Consider the following 17,776-nt stretch of genomic DNA (forward strand, 5'->3'; position numbering starts at 1 on the left):
ATGCTGGTAAAAAGGGAAAGGCCCAGCAAGGAATCGTAGGAATCCAGGACCACTGGAGTCCCGATGAAGGGTCTCAGCCCAGAACAGTGACTTCTAATTCTTCTCCATAGATGCTGCCTGACCTGTCAGAATTCCTCCAGCATTTGCTGTGTTACTCCAGATTTCCAGCATCCACAAAATTGTGTGTGTGTGTGTGTGTGTGTGTGTGGTGCATGTGATACATTATGCTGTCATACATTTCATCCATCTCAGAAATACATACAAAAGTCAGCTATTTATAATTTTTAACCAAATAAGAGGCACTTGAAAACTTTTTTGTAATTACATACATCTATAATCTCACTTTCAAGGATAGTTCATTCTTCGCAATTAAGTAGTGTGAACAATTTCATAAGTTACTAAATATAAAACGCTTTATCTTCTGATTCCATGTGTCTGTGAGATAAAGAAACATAATCAAACAAGATTTTGTGATAATTACCCTGGAGTGAGATGACAATCCCGTTCATGAACAGCAGAGTGCAGTGAATCACTCTCATCTCAGCAGAAGAGTCGAGAGGCTGAGAAGCTGGAGGAGAGGGGCAGGGGTTATGGAGAGGGGGAGGGGGAGTGGGGTAGTGGTGGAGTGAGGGGTGGGGGAAAGAGAGAAAGAGAGAGAGATGTTACTCCTGTCATTTGACGGAAGCTGTGAGCATCCCCCCCCCCCCCCGACACTGTCCTCGGCACCAATGTTCACCAACCCCACTCCCAATAACCTGAGAAAAAATGTCCTTGGCCTCTCCACACAAGGTGGGAACAATTTACTGGGCAAAGGAGCACCAGGTTCAGCACTGAGCCCCCACCTCACTTTAGAAATGCAGGGAACATTTCTAACCAACGGTAGGTTTTCTCGGTCACTCGGTGCGGTCATGGCCCAAGTGCGGAGCGGGAGACACTGGAGCGAGTCGATATTTCACACACTTTAATGCGAACAGTGTTAAAGGGAAAATAAAACAATAAACACGAGGCCAAACAGGGTCGTTAACTAAAACTCTCAAATGGTAAACGAAGCATAAACTGCGGCTGAAAAGAACAACTAGTCTTCAGAACCAGTTCACTCGACAGTCCAGTTTCTCAGGGAAGGCCGAATGCAGGCAGTGAAGCGTTGCTGTGTCTGTTCAAGTCTCGGCAAATACTACGATGGAATGAATGGAGTGAAATACTATCACAATGAAGTAATAATTAGCTGACACGTGCATAACACAAGCGCAATGCCATATCCATTGCGCTGCCGAATCCGTGGTTGTGACACTGGCTATCCACATGATCAATGCCCCTCATCATTTTATACACCTCTATCGGGTCATCTCTCATCCTCCACCGCTCCAAGGAGAAAAGACCAAGTTCACCCGACCTATTATCATACGGTACACCATCCAGTCCAGGCAACATCTTGTAAATCTCCTCTGCAATCTCTCGGTAGTACCCACATCCTTTCTGCAGTTAGGTGAGGTGAGGTATCCAGTTGACCATCTTACCCGGGATTTCATGCTGAACGGCCTGTTACTGTACTGTTCTGTTCTGTATCTCATCCAGGATCCCACCAATTTCTTCTCCGTTTTTCTACAAAGTTCGAGGGTGGACAAGGTCATACTCAGGGGATTTGTAAAGCTTTAAGACTGTCAGCACCTTCTGCTTCAGGGCATTACTATTCTCATTCCTGCATTCCCCAGCTTGCATGCCTTCATCCACAGCAAACACAGATGAGGGATCAGACTTCTCCCCTCTTCCATCGCTCCAACAGAGATGACCACACTGATCATTAAGGGGATCACCTTCTTCCCAAGTTACCCCATAACCAAAGGTATTCTGTCTCCTCTGTCTCTGGCCTGATTTCCTGCACGTTACCACTTTATCCATTGTACTGCTGAAGAGATTTGCTTGATATAACCCATTCAGGACGAGTCCACAAGTATTTCCGTAACTACCTTGAAACAAATAGAATAATGATTACTGATCTCAACTTACCCGCCCCCCCCAACCCCCAACTGACACGGTAACTACCTGCCCAGCCTCGGTTCCTGAGGGAAGATCAGATGTGATCACTTCTCCAGTCCGCATCTAAATATTGCTTACAAAAGCATTCAGTAACTTCAAATTCTACCCTGTCAAATCCCTCCGTTATATCTATCACAATCAATATTAGGGAAGATGAAGCTGCTCTCTAACACAATGCGAATATTCCAACAGTTATCTGCAATCTCCCTACGTACTGATGCCTCTGATTCTCACTGGCTTTTGGGGTTCAATAGTAAATACCAGTTGAGTGTCCCGACTTATAACCTATCTGACTGGCCTTTTACCCCAGGGATATCTCTCTAATTTCTGCAGTGATGCTCCCCCTGATCAACATCATGACACCTCCTCCTCTATCACCTCCACTTCTATTATGCCAGTCCCACCTGTACTCCAGAACACTGAGCGGCCTGTCCTGTACATCCATTGACCAGATTTCAGTAATGTCTGCAGTATCGTAAGCCCATGTGCCACAGTCCCAGATGGGGAGAAAGAGACACTGGAAATCTGAGAGTCAGAGGGGAAGAAAGAAATCGACAATGGGAGGAATGTGTTTAAGTTATTTGACCTTTCACTCCCTGATGGGCGACTTTTGGCAAAGGAGTGGGGTTCACCGGGCTGGTGAGTGAGTGAGTGGAAAGGACTGAGGTTGAGAGGTTACGTTGAGGTGAGGAGAGACACTGCAGTGAGAGTGAGTGTCGAGGCTCAGAGGACGGAGTGGGAAGGAGTGTTCTGTGAAAGAAATGAAGGAGCGAAAAGCTGGGTTCGTAATGAAATGTTTAGGGGAGAGAGGGTCTAATGGATTCTTGGAACAGAAACATAGAAAACCTTATAGCACAATACAGGACCTTCAGCCCAAAATGCTGTGCGGAACATGTACTTTACAAATTATCTAGGGTTACCCATGGCTCTCTATTTTTCTAAGCTCCATGTACCTATCCAGGAGTCTCTTATTGTATCCACGACCTCCACTGTCGCCGGCAGCCCATTCCACGCACTCACCACTCTCTGCGTACATCTCCTCTGTACCTACTTCCAAATACCTTAAAACTACGCCCTCTCGTGCTAGCCACTTCAATCCAGGGAAAAAGCCTCTGACTATCCACACAATCAATGCCTATCATTATCTTGTACACCTCACTCAGGTCTCCTCTCATCCTCCGTCACTCCAAGGAGAAAAGGCCTCATTCACTCAACCTATTCTCATAAGGCATGCTCCCCAATCCAGGCAACATTCTTGTAAATCTCCTCTGCACCTTTTCTAAGGTTTCCACGTCCTTTCTGTAGTGAGACAACCAGAACTGAGCACAGTACTCCAAGTGGGGTCTGAACAGTGTCCAATATAGCTGCAACATTGCCTCTCAGCTCTTAAACTCAATCCTATGATTGATGAAGGCCAATGCACCGTATGCCTTTTTAAACTCAGAGTTTAAAACCATGTGGGTGGAGCCTATTTGAGGGGGGTAAGAAAGGGCCATGTAAATCACGTCAGGAACAGCGCCTGGACAAAGCATTAGGTGCACCTGACCACCACCGAACACCACAACCCTCACCACAGATCAATGGCAGGTCTCCACAAACATACAGTGAGAAGATCCATCTCTGGCTCCTCTGTATACTCTGGTGAAGCGGGAGAATGACAAGGGTTCCTTTAGCTGTAAAGATAACTACATGATGGAAAATGACATCTTATATCTGGCGGATACCCCTGACAACCAATTGGTAGGACCCACCTGTTCCAGTCCCCTTATTTTACGTCTTGCTCAGACCATCCCCTGAGCTGGTCGTTTGGGTCAGAAAACCTACCTGAGAGTAAACCACAGATTATATTGGCCATCTATGTATGCTGATGCCCAGCAATATTGTACTTTCTACCATGAGTGCCAAAAGACCTGCCACATCCGACACATGGACAGAGTCTCACTACAGCCTTTGCCCATCCACCCCATTCAAACGTATTGCTATGGACATTGTAGGCCCTCTAGAGAAAAGCAGCTCTGGTTTACGTTATATTTTGGTCATTTCTGACTATGCTACCCAGTTCCACAAGATCACAAGACAAAGAAGCAGATGTAGGCCATTCGGCCCATAGAGTCTGCTCTGCCACTCCACCATGAGCTAAACTATTCTCCCATCTAGTTCCAATTTAAGGCTTTTCCCCATATCCTTTGATACCCCGACTAATTAGATACCTATCAATCTCCTCCTTAAACACCCTCAATGATCGGGCCTCCACAGCTGTACGTGGCAACGAATTCCATAATTCCACGACCCTCTGGCTAAAAAAATTTCTCCTCATCTCTGTTTTAAATGGGTACCCTCTAATTCTAAAACTGTGGCCTCTTGTCTTGGACTCACCCACCAAGAGAGACAGCCCTTCCACATGTACTCTATCCAACCCTTTCAACATTCGAAATGTTTCTATGAGATCCCCTCTCATTCTTCTATACTCTAGTGAATACAGTCCAAGAGCCGACAGATGCTCCTCATATGTTAGCCCCTGCATTCCAGGAGTCATCCTCGTAAATCTTCTCTGAACTCTCTCCAACATCAGTATATCCTTTCTAAGATAGGGGGCCCAAAACTGCACACAGTATTCCAAATGAGGTCTCACCAGTGCCCCATAGAGCCTCATCAACACCTCCTTACTCTTATACACTATTCCTCTTGAAATGAATGCCAACATAGCATTCGCTTTCCTTACTGCCGATCCAACCTGGTGGTTAACCTTTAGGGTATCCTGCACGAGGACCCCCAAGTCCCTTTGCACTTCCGATTTTTGAATTTTCTCCCCATCTAAATAATAATCTGCCCGACTATTTCTTCTTCCACAATGTACAACCCTACATTTCTCAACATTGTATCTCATCTGCCATTTCTTTGCCCACTCTCCTAAACTGACCAAGTCTCTCTGCAACCTTTCCGTTTCTTCAACACTTCCTGCTCCTCCACCTATTGAAGTTGAAATATCCTTATTGTCACTGCATAGTACAATTTGTCATGCACCAACACAGTGAAAATGAGTTGGCAACTCATACTCAATACTGTAAAACAACAAGTAAAATAAACAAACAATAAATAAAATCAAGTAACCAGCCAGTACAAGCAATGTCCAGCAGTACAAAAGCACAACTCAGATGCACGACAGCCATAAATCTGGTAAAGTAGCAATATAACAAATTTATGGATGATGCTTGATTGATTGGTTCAGAGCAATTATAGCTCTGGGGAAAAGCTATTTTTCAGTCTGGAAGTGCGGGCATAGAAAATCTTATAACGTCTGCCAGATGGAAGAAGTTCAAACAGATGATTGCATGGGTGTGTATTGTCCTTACAGATGCTTGTAGCTTTCCTTAGGCAGCGAGAGCTGTAGGTGTCCTCCAGGACTGGGAGCTGTGTCCCGATGACGTTCTGTGCGCTAGAGACGACCCGCTGAAATGCTTTCCTATCAGCTGCTGTACAACTGAGATACCACACAGAGACGCAGCATATTAAGATGCTCTCTATGGATGTTTCCTACGGCGGGGGCATCCAGAACTGGAGGGCACAGACTCAAAATTGAGGGGTGACCCTTTAGAACAGAAGGAAGGAGGGTTTTTTTTTAGCCAGAGAGTGGTGAATCTGTGGAATGCTCTGCCACAGACTGCTGTAGAGGCCAAGAACGTGGGTACATTTAAAGCAGAAGATGATAGATTCCTGATTGGTCAGAGCATCAAGGGACATGGTAAGAGGGCAGGTGTATAGGGTTGAATGGGATCCTGGATCAGCCATGATAAAATGGTGGAGATGACTAGATGGGCTGAATGGCCTAATTCTGCTCCTATGTCTTATGGTCTTACGGTCTTAAATAAGAAGTAGGATAGACAAAGGAGAATTGGTTGATGTTGTGTACTTGGATTTTCGGAAGGCCTTTGATGAGATGCCACACTTGACGTTGTTGAACAGGCTACAAGCCCCTGGTATTACAGGAAAGGTATGAGTGTGGATAAAGCTGTGGCTGATTGGAAGGAGGCAAAGAGTGAGAATAAAGGGAGCATTTTCTGGGTGGCTACTGGTGATCATTGGTGCTCCACAGAGGTCTGTGTTGTGACAGATTCTTTTTACGTTACACGTCAATGATTTGGATGATGGAATTGATGGCTCTGCTGCAAAGCTTACAGATGAAATGAAGATAGGTGGAGGGGAGGTAATTTTGAGGAAGTAGAGGAGGACTTAGACAGATTAGGAGAGTGGGTAAAGGAATGGCAGATGGAATACAGTGTTGGGAGTGTATGATCATGCACTTTGGAAGAAGAAATGAAAGGGCTAACTATTTTCTAAATGAAGAGAAACTACAAAAAACTTAGGTGCAAAGTGACTTGAGAATCTTTGTGTGGGATTCCCTAAAGGCTAATTTGCAGATTGAATCTGTAGTTTTACACGAACTAAGAAAGTTTATTTTTAAGTGTAGCCCCCCCCCCCCGCCCCGGCCACCCTCAGGGTCGCTCGGCTCGCTGTCGTCTAGGGAAACAGCCTCAGCCCCGCCAAACTGGGTAAGTTGTTTGTGTGGATGCTGTGTGAGGTACCCACCCCGCCCAAATAATGGACAATACTCCAGATGCAATTAAATGATTTACAGTTTATAGATATTACTGGAACTATGGTGCAGCGGTAAAAGGTCACCAGCGTCTGCTCAGGTAGAGCTTTCTTCAGTGTCCTGAGGAAAAACAACCATTGTTGTGATTTCTTAAGTATTGTAGTGGTGTTAGTGGACCATGTAAATTCTTCTGAGATGTGTATTCCCAGAAACCTGAAACTGGACACTCTGTCCACGGTGTCTCCGTTAATGTAAACTGGAGCGTACTCGTTATCCTGTGACTCTCCAAAGTTGATAATTAGCTCCTTAGTCTTTGCTGTATTAAGAGACAGGTTGTTCTCTGAGCACCAGCTCACTAAGTTCTGTACCTCCCCTCTGTATGCTGATTCATCTCTGTTGGAGATCAACCCGATCACTGTTGTGTTAGCTGCAAATTTGACGAAGGTATTGGTGTTACATGCAGGTACACAGTCGTAAGTGAAGAGGGAGTAGAGTATGGGACTCAATACACAACCTTGTGGTGTACCAGTGTTGAGGATAGTAGTGGAGGACAGGTGAAGGCCCAGTCTCACTGCCTGGGAACGCTCTGACAAGAAATTCAGGACCCAGTTGCAGAGTGATGAGCTGAGGCCTAGCTGGTGGAGTTTGGAGATGAGCTTGCTGGGGATGACAGTATTAAAAGCAGAGTTATAATCAACAAACAACATCCACACATATGTGCCCTTTCCCTCCAGGTGGTCAGCACATTGTTAAGAGCTAATGTCTTGGTGTCATCCGCAAACTTAGCCACAAAACCATTTAATCCATAACCTAAATCATTGATATACATCGTAAAATTAAACGACCCAACACCGACCCCTGCGGAACATCACTAGTAACCGGCAACCAATCAGAATAGGATCCCTTTATTCCCAGCCTTTGCTTTCTGCCTATCAGCCAATGCTCCACCCATTCCCATATCTTTCCTGTAATTCCATGAGCTCTCATGTTATTAAGCAACCTCTTATGCGGCACCTTATCGAAGGCCTTTTGAAAATCCAAATACACAACATCCACAGTCTCTCCCTTGTCAATCTTATTTGAGATTACTTCAAAAAATTCCAATAGGTTGGTGAGGCAGGATCTTCCTTTCATGAAACCATGCTGGCTTGGGCCTATGTTGTCATGTACCTCGAGGTATTTCATAACCTCGTCCTTGAGGATCGACTCCAATAACTTTCCAACTACCAATGTCAGACTAATAGGTCTGTAATTTTCTTTGTGCTGCCTCCCTCCTTTCTTAAACAGCGGAACTATATTTGCGACCTTCCAGTCCTCCGGAACCATGCCAGAGTCTATTGATTCCTGGAAGATCATTTCCAATGCCTCTACAACCTCCAAAGCCACCTCCTTCAGAACCCGTGGGTGCACCTCATCTGGTCCGGGAGACTTATCTATTCTTAGTCCACTTAGCTTCCCAAGCACTTTCTCTCTAGTAATCTTGACTGTACCTAATTCTATTCCCTGAGACCTCTGGCTATCAGGTATGTTGCTAATGTGAAGACTGTGAAGACTGATGCAAAATACTCATTCAGCTCCTCTGCCATCTCTTTGTTATCCATTATAATTTCTCCAGCATCATTTTCAATCGGTCCTATATCTACCCGTGTCACTATTTTACTCTTCATATATTTAAAAAACTCTTAGTATCCTTTTGTATGTTAATTGCCAACTTCCTTTCATAATTCATCTTTTCTTTCCTAATGACTATTTTAGTTTCCTTCTGTAAGTTTTTAAAATTCGTCCAGTCCTCAGTTTTCCTACTAATTTTTGCTTCTTCGTACGCCATCTTTTTTGCTTTTATTTTAGCCTTAACCTCTCTCGGTAGCCACATTTGTGCCATTTTTCCATTCATGATTTTCTTTTTACTTGGAATATATTTTTCCTGCACTTTCCTTATTTCTTGAAGGAATTTCATCCAATTCTGCTCTACCGTCCCTCCATCTAGCTTACTTTTCCAATTGATTTGAGCCAGTTCCTCTCTCATACCCAAGTAATTTCCCCTGTTCCACTGAAATATCGATACACCTGATTTCATCTTCTCCTTTTCGAATTTGAAACTGAACTCAATGATTATTGGACTGTACTTTAAATTGATTTTCTTCAGTTTTTCAGTGTTTTTTTTTGTTGTGTCTGATTGGCAGGTGGGTGATCTGTTATTTTTTTGTGTGTAATGGGGGATTGGGGATTTGGTGCTGTTGTCGCTGTTCTTTTCTGTGAGTGATGGGTCGGGGATTGTTCTTGTCGTAGTGTTTTTGCTGCGGGGAGAGGGGGAGGTTTGGGATCTGCGAGCTTTGTTCTTTTCTGCGAGTGATGGGTCGGGATTGTTCTTGTCGTAATGTTTTTGCTGCAGGGAGAGGGGGAGGTTTGGGATCTGCGAGCTTTGATCTTTTCTTTCTTGTGCTCTTCGGTGTTGGCTTTTTTCATCAACACTCGTAGTCTGTATTTAATGGCTATCTGGAGTCGACAAATATCGGAGCTGTATTGTACATGCATAATTTGACAATAAAATGAACCTTTGAACCTCTGATAATAAATGTACTTTGAATCGTTGAATACATTGTGTAAACAACAAAGTATGCTTAAACAGAATATTTACAATATTTTTCAAATATTACTGAAATACTAAGTACACAACAACTTCCACACACTAACCCACCACTTCACACACTCAACCATCATTTGATTATTTCCTGTCGGTCAGTCTTTGCACAGACACTCCTGTGCCTAGCGTTACTTCATGGACACACAATCAATCTTTGTCCATAAGCAATCTTAATATTTACATTTAAGGCATTCTTATTTTATTGTGTTTTTTTTGTGTTTCTCAGATCTGGTGTAACAATTATGTGACTGAACAGGTTGGCAATGCTAATTCCCCTGCTAACCTTCCCCCTTTGCCCGGTTAGTCACTCCCCTCGTTCTGTCCCTGGTCAAGTTTCCCCAGTAGTTCACACACTTTGCCCTCCCATTCTGCAGTTGTTGGGAGTTCACCATTTACACACCCCAACAGTAAAACAATCACTAGCTTGGCTAATCAAAACAGTCCCTTCAGTTAGTCTGCTCTACATAAGAGTAAGGATTCTAGACACGGGCGTTCCAAACGGTTTCATTTCTTTCCACTCACTCTGTCACATCGATTTGCAGACCGCAGAACAGTCCCAGAAGACCCGAGAGATAGTTTTGGGCACCCTAAAATAATGCCTGGATTAGTGGGAGCAGACTCACTGCCCCTACGCAGGCAGATTTTAAACCCTCAGCTTGGCTTTGCTGAAGAGGTCTGGAGGTTGGATTTGACGGTTGGTGAATAGTTTTATTGGAAAGTTAATGACAAAGTCTATCATGGAGAAAGGCTCCATATATTTGTAAATTGTTGTACGTTTGTTTTCACTTGTCTGTTTGTAAATATCTGTACTTTTTTTCTTCACAACTTTTGGGCAGCTTTGGTTCTTTTTTTAACTTGGCACCAAATAAAACCCCTTGCACTCACGTGTGTTGCTGCTTACCATCTGTTTTTTTTTCCAACCGGTGACCCTCGTCGGGCAGCTCACCCACACCTGATAGCGAGGTGTGACAAGTTATTTTGTACTATTTTGCACTTGTGTACAGGAAATTACATCTTGAATCTGAAACTTAGTGCCTTCCACATGATTTTTGACCAAAAATACTTAATGAGCTCGTCTGCCTCTTCTTTGACCCCCTCCCCCCACTGTTACTGACTCTCCAGCTTCATTTTCCAGCAGTCCAATACCCACTCTATCCTCCCTGTTACTCATTATATATCTGAATAATCTTCTCGTCTCCTCTTTAATCTTATTAGCTAGCATAACTTCATATTTCATCTTTTCTCTTCTTATTTATTTTTTTAGTTGCCTTCTGTTGGTTTTCAGAAGCTTCCCAATGCTCTAGCTTCCCTCTATTTGCTACATTATATGCCCTCTTTTTATTTTTATTTCTGCTGTCCTTCGTAAATAGAGACCCTACATCAGTTATACTCACAGCTCAGGATGATACAAAATTCTCTGCAAAGCTCCTTACCATCTCCTCCCTTGGTTCACATAACATCCTAAAATACAGTTCAAGGATTAATCCACCCTTATGCATTTCAGGAACTCCAAAACTTCATAATATTGATGGGTTCCTGGATTTCATTATTTTCTTCCCTAACTTCACCAGCTTTCATGTCCTTATCCTTACACCAGTCTTTGCCCATTTCCCATCGCTCCAAACAGACACCATATTGATCCTAAAGGGGACCTGCTCTTGCCCCAGATACTTTTTTGCTATTAAACTGTGTTAAGATACTGTGCAAGAAATTGAAACTTTTGGTAATAAGGAACTCACTTTATCCCAGATTTCAGGTTTTCACTCCATGAATAAAGACAATAGACAAGAGACAATAGGTGCAGGAGAAGGCCATTCGGCCCTTCGAGCCAGCACCACTATTCACTGTGATCATGGCTGATCATCCACTATCAGTATCTAGTTCCTGCCTTATCTCCATAACCTTTGATTCCGCTATCTTTAAGAGCTCTATCCATCTCTCTTTTGAAAGCATCCAGAGACTCGGCCTCCACAGCCTTCTGGGGCAGAGCATTCCATATATCCACCATTCTATGGGTGAAAAAGTTTTTTCTCAGCTCCGTTCTAAGTGGCCTACCCCTAATTCTTAAACTGTGGCCTCTGGTTCTGGACTCACCCATCAGCGGGAACATGCTTCCTGCCTCCAGCGTGTCCAATCCTGTAATAATCTTATATATTTCAATAAGATCCCCTCTCAGCCTTCTAAATTCCAGAGTATACAAGCCCAGTCGCTCCAATCTTTCGACATATGACAGTCCCGCCATCCTGGGAATTAACCTTGTGAACCTACGCTGCACTTCCTCAATAGTAAGAATGTCCTTCCTCAAATTTGGAGACCAAAACTGCACACAGTACTCCAGGTGTGGTCTTACCAGGGCCCTGTACAGCTGCAGAAGGACCTCTTTGCTCTTATACTCAATTCCCCTTGTTATGAAGGCCAGCATGCCATTAGCTTTCTTCACTGCCTGCTGTACTTGCATGCTTGCTTTCAGTGACTGATGTACAAGAACACCTAGATCTCGTTGTGCTTCCCCTTTTCCTAACTTGACTCCATTTAGATAATAATCTGCCTTCCCATTCTTACCACCAAAGTGGATAACCTCACATTTATCCACATTAAAATGCATCTGCCATGCATTTGCCCACTCACCCAGCCTCTCCAAGACACACTGCATTCTCATAACATCCTCCTCACATTTCACACTGCCACCCAGCTTTGTGTCATCAGCAAATTTGCTAATGCTACTTTTAATTCCCTCATCTAAATCATTAATATATATTGTAAAGAGCTGCGGTCCCAGCACTGAACCCTGCAGTACCCCACTGGTCACCGCCTGCCATTCTGAAAGGGACCCGTTAATCACTACTCTTTGTTTTCTGTCAGCCAGCCAATTTTCAATCCATGTCAGTACTCTGCCCCCAATACCATGTGCCCTAATTTTGCCCAGTAATCTCCTATGTGGGACTTTATCAAAGGCTTTCTGAAAGTCCAGGTACACTACATCCACTGGCTCTCCCTTGTCCATTTTCATAGTTACATCCTCAAAAACTTCCAGAAGATTAGTCAAGCACGATTTCCCCTTCGTAAATCCATGCTGACTCGGACCAATCCTGTTACTACTATCCAGATGTGCCGTAATTTCACTTTTTATAATTGACTCCAGCATCTTTCCCACCACCGGCGTCAGGCTAACCGGTCTATAATTCCCTGTTTTCTCTCTTCCTCCCTTCTTGAAGAGAGGGACAACATTAGTCACCCTCCAATCCACAGGAACTGATCCTGGATCTATAGAACATTGGAAAATGATTACCAATGCATCCCTGATTTCTAAAGCCTCCTCCTTAAGTACCCTGGGATGCAGACCATCAGGTCCTAGGGACTTATCAGCCTTCAGACCCAACAGCCTATCCAACACCATTTCCTGCCTAATATAAATTTCTTTCAATTCATCCATTATCCTAGGTCCTTTGGCCACTATTACATCTGGGAGATTGTTTGTGTCTTCTCTAGTGAAGACAGATCCAAAGTTCCTGTTCAACTCGTCTGCCATTTCCTTGTTCCCCATAATAAATTCACCCGCTTCTGTCTTCAAGGGCCCAATTTTGGTCTTAACTATTTTTTTTTTCCTTTTCACATACCTAAAGAAGCTTTTACTATCCTCCTTTATATTCCTGGCTAGTTTACCTTCGTGCCTCATTTTCTCTCCGCGTATTGCCTTTTTAGTTACTACCTGTTGCTCTTTAAAACTTTCCCAATCCTCCGGCTTCCTACTCATCTTTGCTATGTTATATTTCTTCTCTTTTATTTTTATACTGTCCATTACTTCCCTTGTCAGCCACGGCCTCCCCTTATTCCCCTTAGGATCTTTCTTCCTCCTTGGAACGAACTGATCCTGCACCTTCCGCATTATTCCCAGAAACACTTGCCATTGCTGTTCCACTGTCATCCCTGCTAGGGTATTGTTCCATTGAACTTTGGCCAGCTCCTCCCTCATAGCACCATAGTTCCCTTTGTTCAACTGTAATACTGACACTTCCGAGTTTCCCTTCTCTCTCTCAAATTGTAGATTAAAACTTATCATATTATGGTCACTACCTCCTAATGGCTCCTTTACCTCCAGGTCCCTGATCAAATCTGCGGTTCATAGCACAACACTAAATCTAGAATTGTGTTCTCTCTGGTAGGCTCTAGTACAAGCTGTTCTAAGAATCCATCTCGGAGGGACTCCACAAACTCCCTTTCTTGGGGTCCAGTACCAGCCTGTTTCCTCCAGTCTACCTGCATGTTGAAAGGTGCCCAAAGAAAGAGTAAAACTGTGATGTGATTTAACAGGTTTGTTTAAAAACTTATCTTCTTTCTCTCTCCCTCTCTGTCTATATCTTCGATTCTCTCATGCCTTCATTTATTCATGAAAAGGTATTGATCTGGTCATAGAAACAAAGTAATAAAAACCACAATTCCATAATAGCGAGATGTAATTCCAATCAATGTTACAAGTCATGCTGGGCTTACAGATGCCAGGTATGAGATTCCCACATTTTGAAAATAAATAATTAGTGAAGAACATCAATTGGTATTTTGGAAAACAGGTTGAGAATGATTGGAGTGTTATTTACTCCATTCTAGAACTTAAATGCAGATATGGAGTAAGGTCTAAAAGTCAAAAGATAGAATAAAAACATAACTAGCATAATGAATAAACTCTTCCAACTGGTTACAGCTATCGATTTTAACCAACTTTTCAATGACAAACTCTGCTATCTTCATCAGGGATGATGCCAGGGAATGTCTAGTCGGTGGTGTGGCAGAGTTTATCATTGAAACTGTGGTTAAAATTGAGACCTGTATGCGGCTGGAAGTCCAAGAAGAGTTTATTCATCATATATGCTGGGAAAGCATTAGATCCTTTTATAACTAGCATATTTTATTTACTTTGATTGATTTACAAAATGAAACAGTATGGAAACAGGCCAGTTGGTCCACAAAATTTGTGTTAACATCAAACATCCACTGACATTAATCCTGCCCTCATTCATTTTATTCTAATCATATTCACATCAGCTCCCCAAACTTTCCTCAAGTCGTTACACTATTTACAGCAACCAATTAGCCAACCAATCTGAGAGTTTATGGGATGCATGAGTAAACTAAGCATGCAGGGCAATCCTGCACTGTCACAGAGAAAATGTGTAAATTCCACAAACAAGGCTTGTGGTCAGGATTACAACTGAGTCCTTTAATCTGCGAACCAATAATACTATATGAGCTGCTGTGTTGCTTTTGGTTTGAGGTACATGAGTAATTACCCCAGTTGTAACTAGCTAACTTCCTGGATTTCCTTTGATCAACTGACAGTGTCCTAAGAAAACAACTCTGCTGTTAGCATCTGTGTTTCTTCATCAGGCCACGGCTTCCCTCACAATCCTTCTAATGTTAACTCTGTACCTCCTGTGACACAACGTTTGTCATGACCAACATATGCAACAAGATTTCTCACGAAGGTTCATCAAGTGATTGAGCAACTTCAGGGACTGAGAAAGTTGGCTGCAAACGGTGGCAGAGTTTAACTGTCAGGAAATTGCGCTTCATGTATTTTTTCGTCTTATTTCTTTTTCTCTATAAGATATACACAAGGAGAAATTCTCCCAAAGTTTAAACAAATGACCAAGTATTGACTAACTTGAGAGTTAAGTGCACTCTGCGCTTTTAATACATGGCAAAGAATGATGGATAAAATTGTGGAAACAGAAGAAAATTATCCAGTGCAACACAACATTTGTTCAGAAATGGAAAATTATATTCTAGTAAAATACATTGTGGTGTATACCAAATTTCTGAAGAATTCAGGAGGCCAGGAAACATTTGCCAAGCAAGAGTCAGTATTTTGAACCAAGGACCTTCCATCAGAATTGGAAAAACAGGAAGTTTTAAGTTGCAAAGTCCTGTACAGTGGAGAGAAGGTTTAATGACTGTGATCGGGTGCAGACCAAGGTTGCTATTAGAACTATTACTAAAAAAAACAGTTAATAGAGCAGTTTGAGAGGGAGAAGCATAACTCACATCTATCAGTATCACAATGGAATAAAAGGAATTACAGAGGTACGAGAGGGGAGATTGCCCACGTGGATTGGAGGAGGATACAGGCAGGGATGACAGCAGAGCAGAGATGGCTGAGGTTTCTGGGAATAGGTCACAAGGCACCGGATAGTTATGTCCCACGGAGGAAGAAGTTCTCAAATGGCAGGGGCAGGCAACTGTGGCTGACAAAGGAAGTTAAGGACTGCATAAAAGCCAAGGAAAGGGCATATAAGGTAGCAAAAGTTAGTGGGAAGTTGGATAATTGGGAAGCTGTTAAAATCCTACAAAAGGCAATGAAAAAAGCTATATGAAGGAAAAGATGAAATATGAGGGTAAACTAGCCAATAATATAAAGAAGGTTACAAGAAGTATTTTTCAGCCATATAAAGAGTAAAACAGAGGTAAGAGTTGATATTCACTCACTGGAAAATGATGCCGGTGGGGTTGTAATGGGGACAAAGAAATGGCAGATGAACTTAATAGGAACTTTGCATCTGTCTTCACTGTGGAAGACACAAGCAGTGTGTCAGAGGTGCATGAGTGACAGTGGGCAGGAGGGCGTGCAATTACTATTACAAAGGAAAAAGTGTCAGGCAAGCTCAAAGTTCTTGTGGTAGATAAGTCACGTGGGTCAGATGGAGCACATCCTAGAGTCCTGAAAGAGGTTGCAGAAGAGATAGCAGATGCATTGGTCATGAACCTTCAAGTCTCACATGATTCTAGCATGGTCCCAGAGGACTGGAAGAGTGGAAATGTCACTCCACCCTTTAAGACCATAAGACCTTAAAACCATAAGATATAGGAGAGGCAGTAGGCCTTTTGGCCCATCGAGTCTGCTCCACCATTCAATCATGGGCTGATCTAATTCTCCAATTCTTCTAGTCATCCCCACTCCCCTGCCTTCTCCCCATGCCCTTTGATGGCCTGGCTAATCAAGAACCTATCTATCTCTGCCTTAAATACACCCAATGAAGTGGCCTCCACAGCTGCTCGTGGCAGCAAATTCCACAGATTTACCACCCTCTGACGAAAGTAATTTCTCCACATTTCAGTTCTAAATGGACATCTTTCAATCCTGAATTCGTGCCCTCTTCTCCTAGATTCCCTTAACATGTGAAATAACTTTGCCATATCTAATCTGTTCGGGCCTTTTAACATTCGAAATGTTTCTATGAGATACCCTCTCATTCTCCTGAAATCCGGGGAACACACACAAGAGCTGCCAGATGCTTCTCATACGGTAAGCCTTTCATTGGTTCTCGTATATCTTCTCTGAACAGTCTCCAATGTCAGTATATCCTTCCTAGCAGCTCCTCCCGTGGAGGGTTTGACACCCTGAGCCAATAGGCTGGTCCTGGACTTATTTTCTATCTGGCATAGTCTGTATTTTGTTGTTTGATTGTTTGTGGTTTTTGCATTGTTATATTTATGCTCGATTCTTGGTTGGTGCAGTTGTAACGAAACCCAATTTCCCTCGAGATCAATAAAGTATATCTATCTATCTGTCTATCTATCTATCTAAATAAGGAGCCCAAAACTGCACACAAAACTCCAAGTGTGGTCTCACGAATGTCTTATAGAGCCTCAACATCACATCCCTGCTCTTATATTCTGTACCTTTGGAAATTAATGCCAACATTGCGTTCTCCTTCTTCACCTCTGACTCAACTGAAAGGTTAACCTTTAGGGTATCCTGCACAAGTACTCCCAAGTCCCTTTGCACCTCTGAATTTTTAAATTCTCTCCCCATCTAAATAATAGTCTGCTCGTTTATTTCTTCCATCAATGTGCATGACCATACAACTTTCAACATTGTATTTCATTTGCCGCTTCTTTGCACATTCCCCTAAACCAATTAAGTCTCTCTGTTTCCTCAACACTACCCGCTCCTCCATCCTCATTTAGAATGGAACAGGGCAAATGAAAGGAAATTACATTCCAGTAAGCCCAACCTCAGTGGTAGAGAAAGTGCTGGAGTCTAATGATAAAATAAGTTGAAGTCAGTATGGTTTCTGTGAAGGGAAATCTTGCCTGACAAATCTGTTAAGAGATTTTTGAAGAAGTAACAAGCAGGGTGGACAAAGTAGAGGAAGGGGATGTCATTCATTTGGATTTTCAGAAGGCGTTTTATAAGGTGCCACACGTGAGGCTGCATAACAAGATTAAAATCATCTTGTGTTACAGGAAGGATACTGGCATGGACAGAGGAATGGCTGACGGGCAGGAGGCAGCAAGTGGGAATAAAAGGGGCCTTTTCTGGTTGACTGCCGGTGTCTGGTGATGTTCCTTGGGGTCAGTATTGGGACTGCTGCCTTTCACCTTGTTCGTCAATGATTTAGAATGGAATTGATGGTTTTGAGGCAAAGTTTGTGGTTGATATGAAGATGGGTGCAGGGGTAGGTAGTGCTGAGGAAGCAAGGTTACAGGGGACTTAGACAAATTGC

At 43.1% G+C, this 17,776-nt stretch overlaps 1 long non-coding RNA gene across 1 annotated transcript; it reads left to right on the forward strand.

Moving 5' to 3' along the window:
• Positions 1–9,752: 9,752 nt before the first annotated feature.
• On the forward strand, positions 9,753–16,883 carry LOC134346102 (uncharacterized). The gene is made up of 3 exons (XR_010017828.1): positions 9,753–9,969; positions 13,439–13,586; positions 14,545–16,883. It is a non-coding gene; the product is annotated as an uncharacterized LOC134346102 (long non-coding RNA).
• Positions 16,884–17,776: the final 893 nt, after the last annotated feature.

The sequence above is a fragment of the Mobula hypostoma genome, chromosome 5 (assembly GCF_963921235.1).
Source record: "Mobula hypostoma chromosome 5, sMobHyp1.1, whole genome shotgun sequence".
In the NCBI taxonomy this organism is placed as follows: domain Eukaryota; kingdom Metazoa; phylum Chordata; class Chondrichthyes; order Myliobatiformes; family Myliobatidae; genus Mobula; species Mobula hypostoma.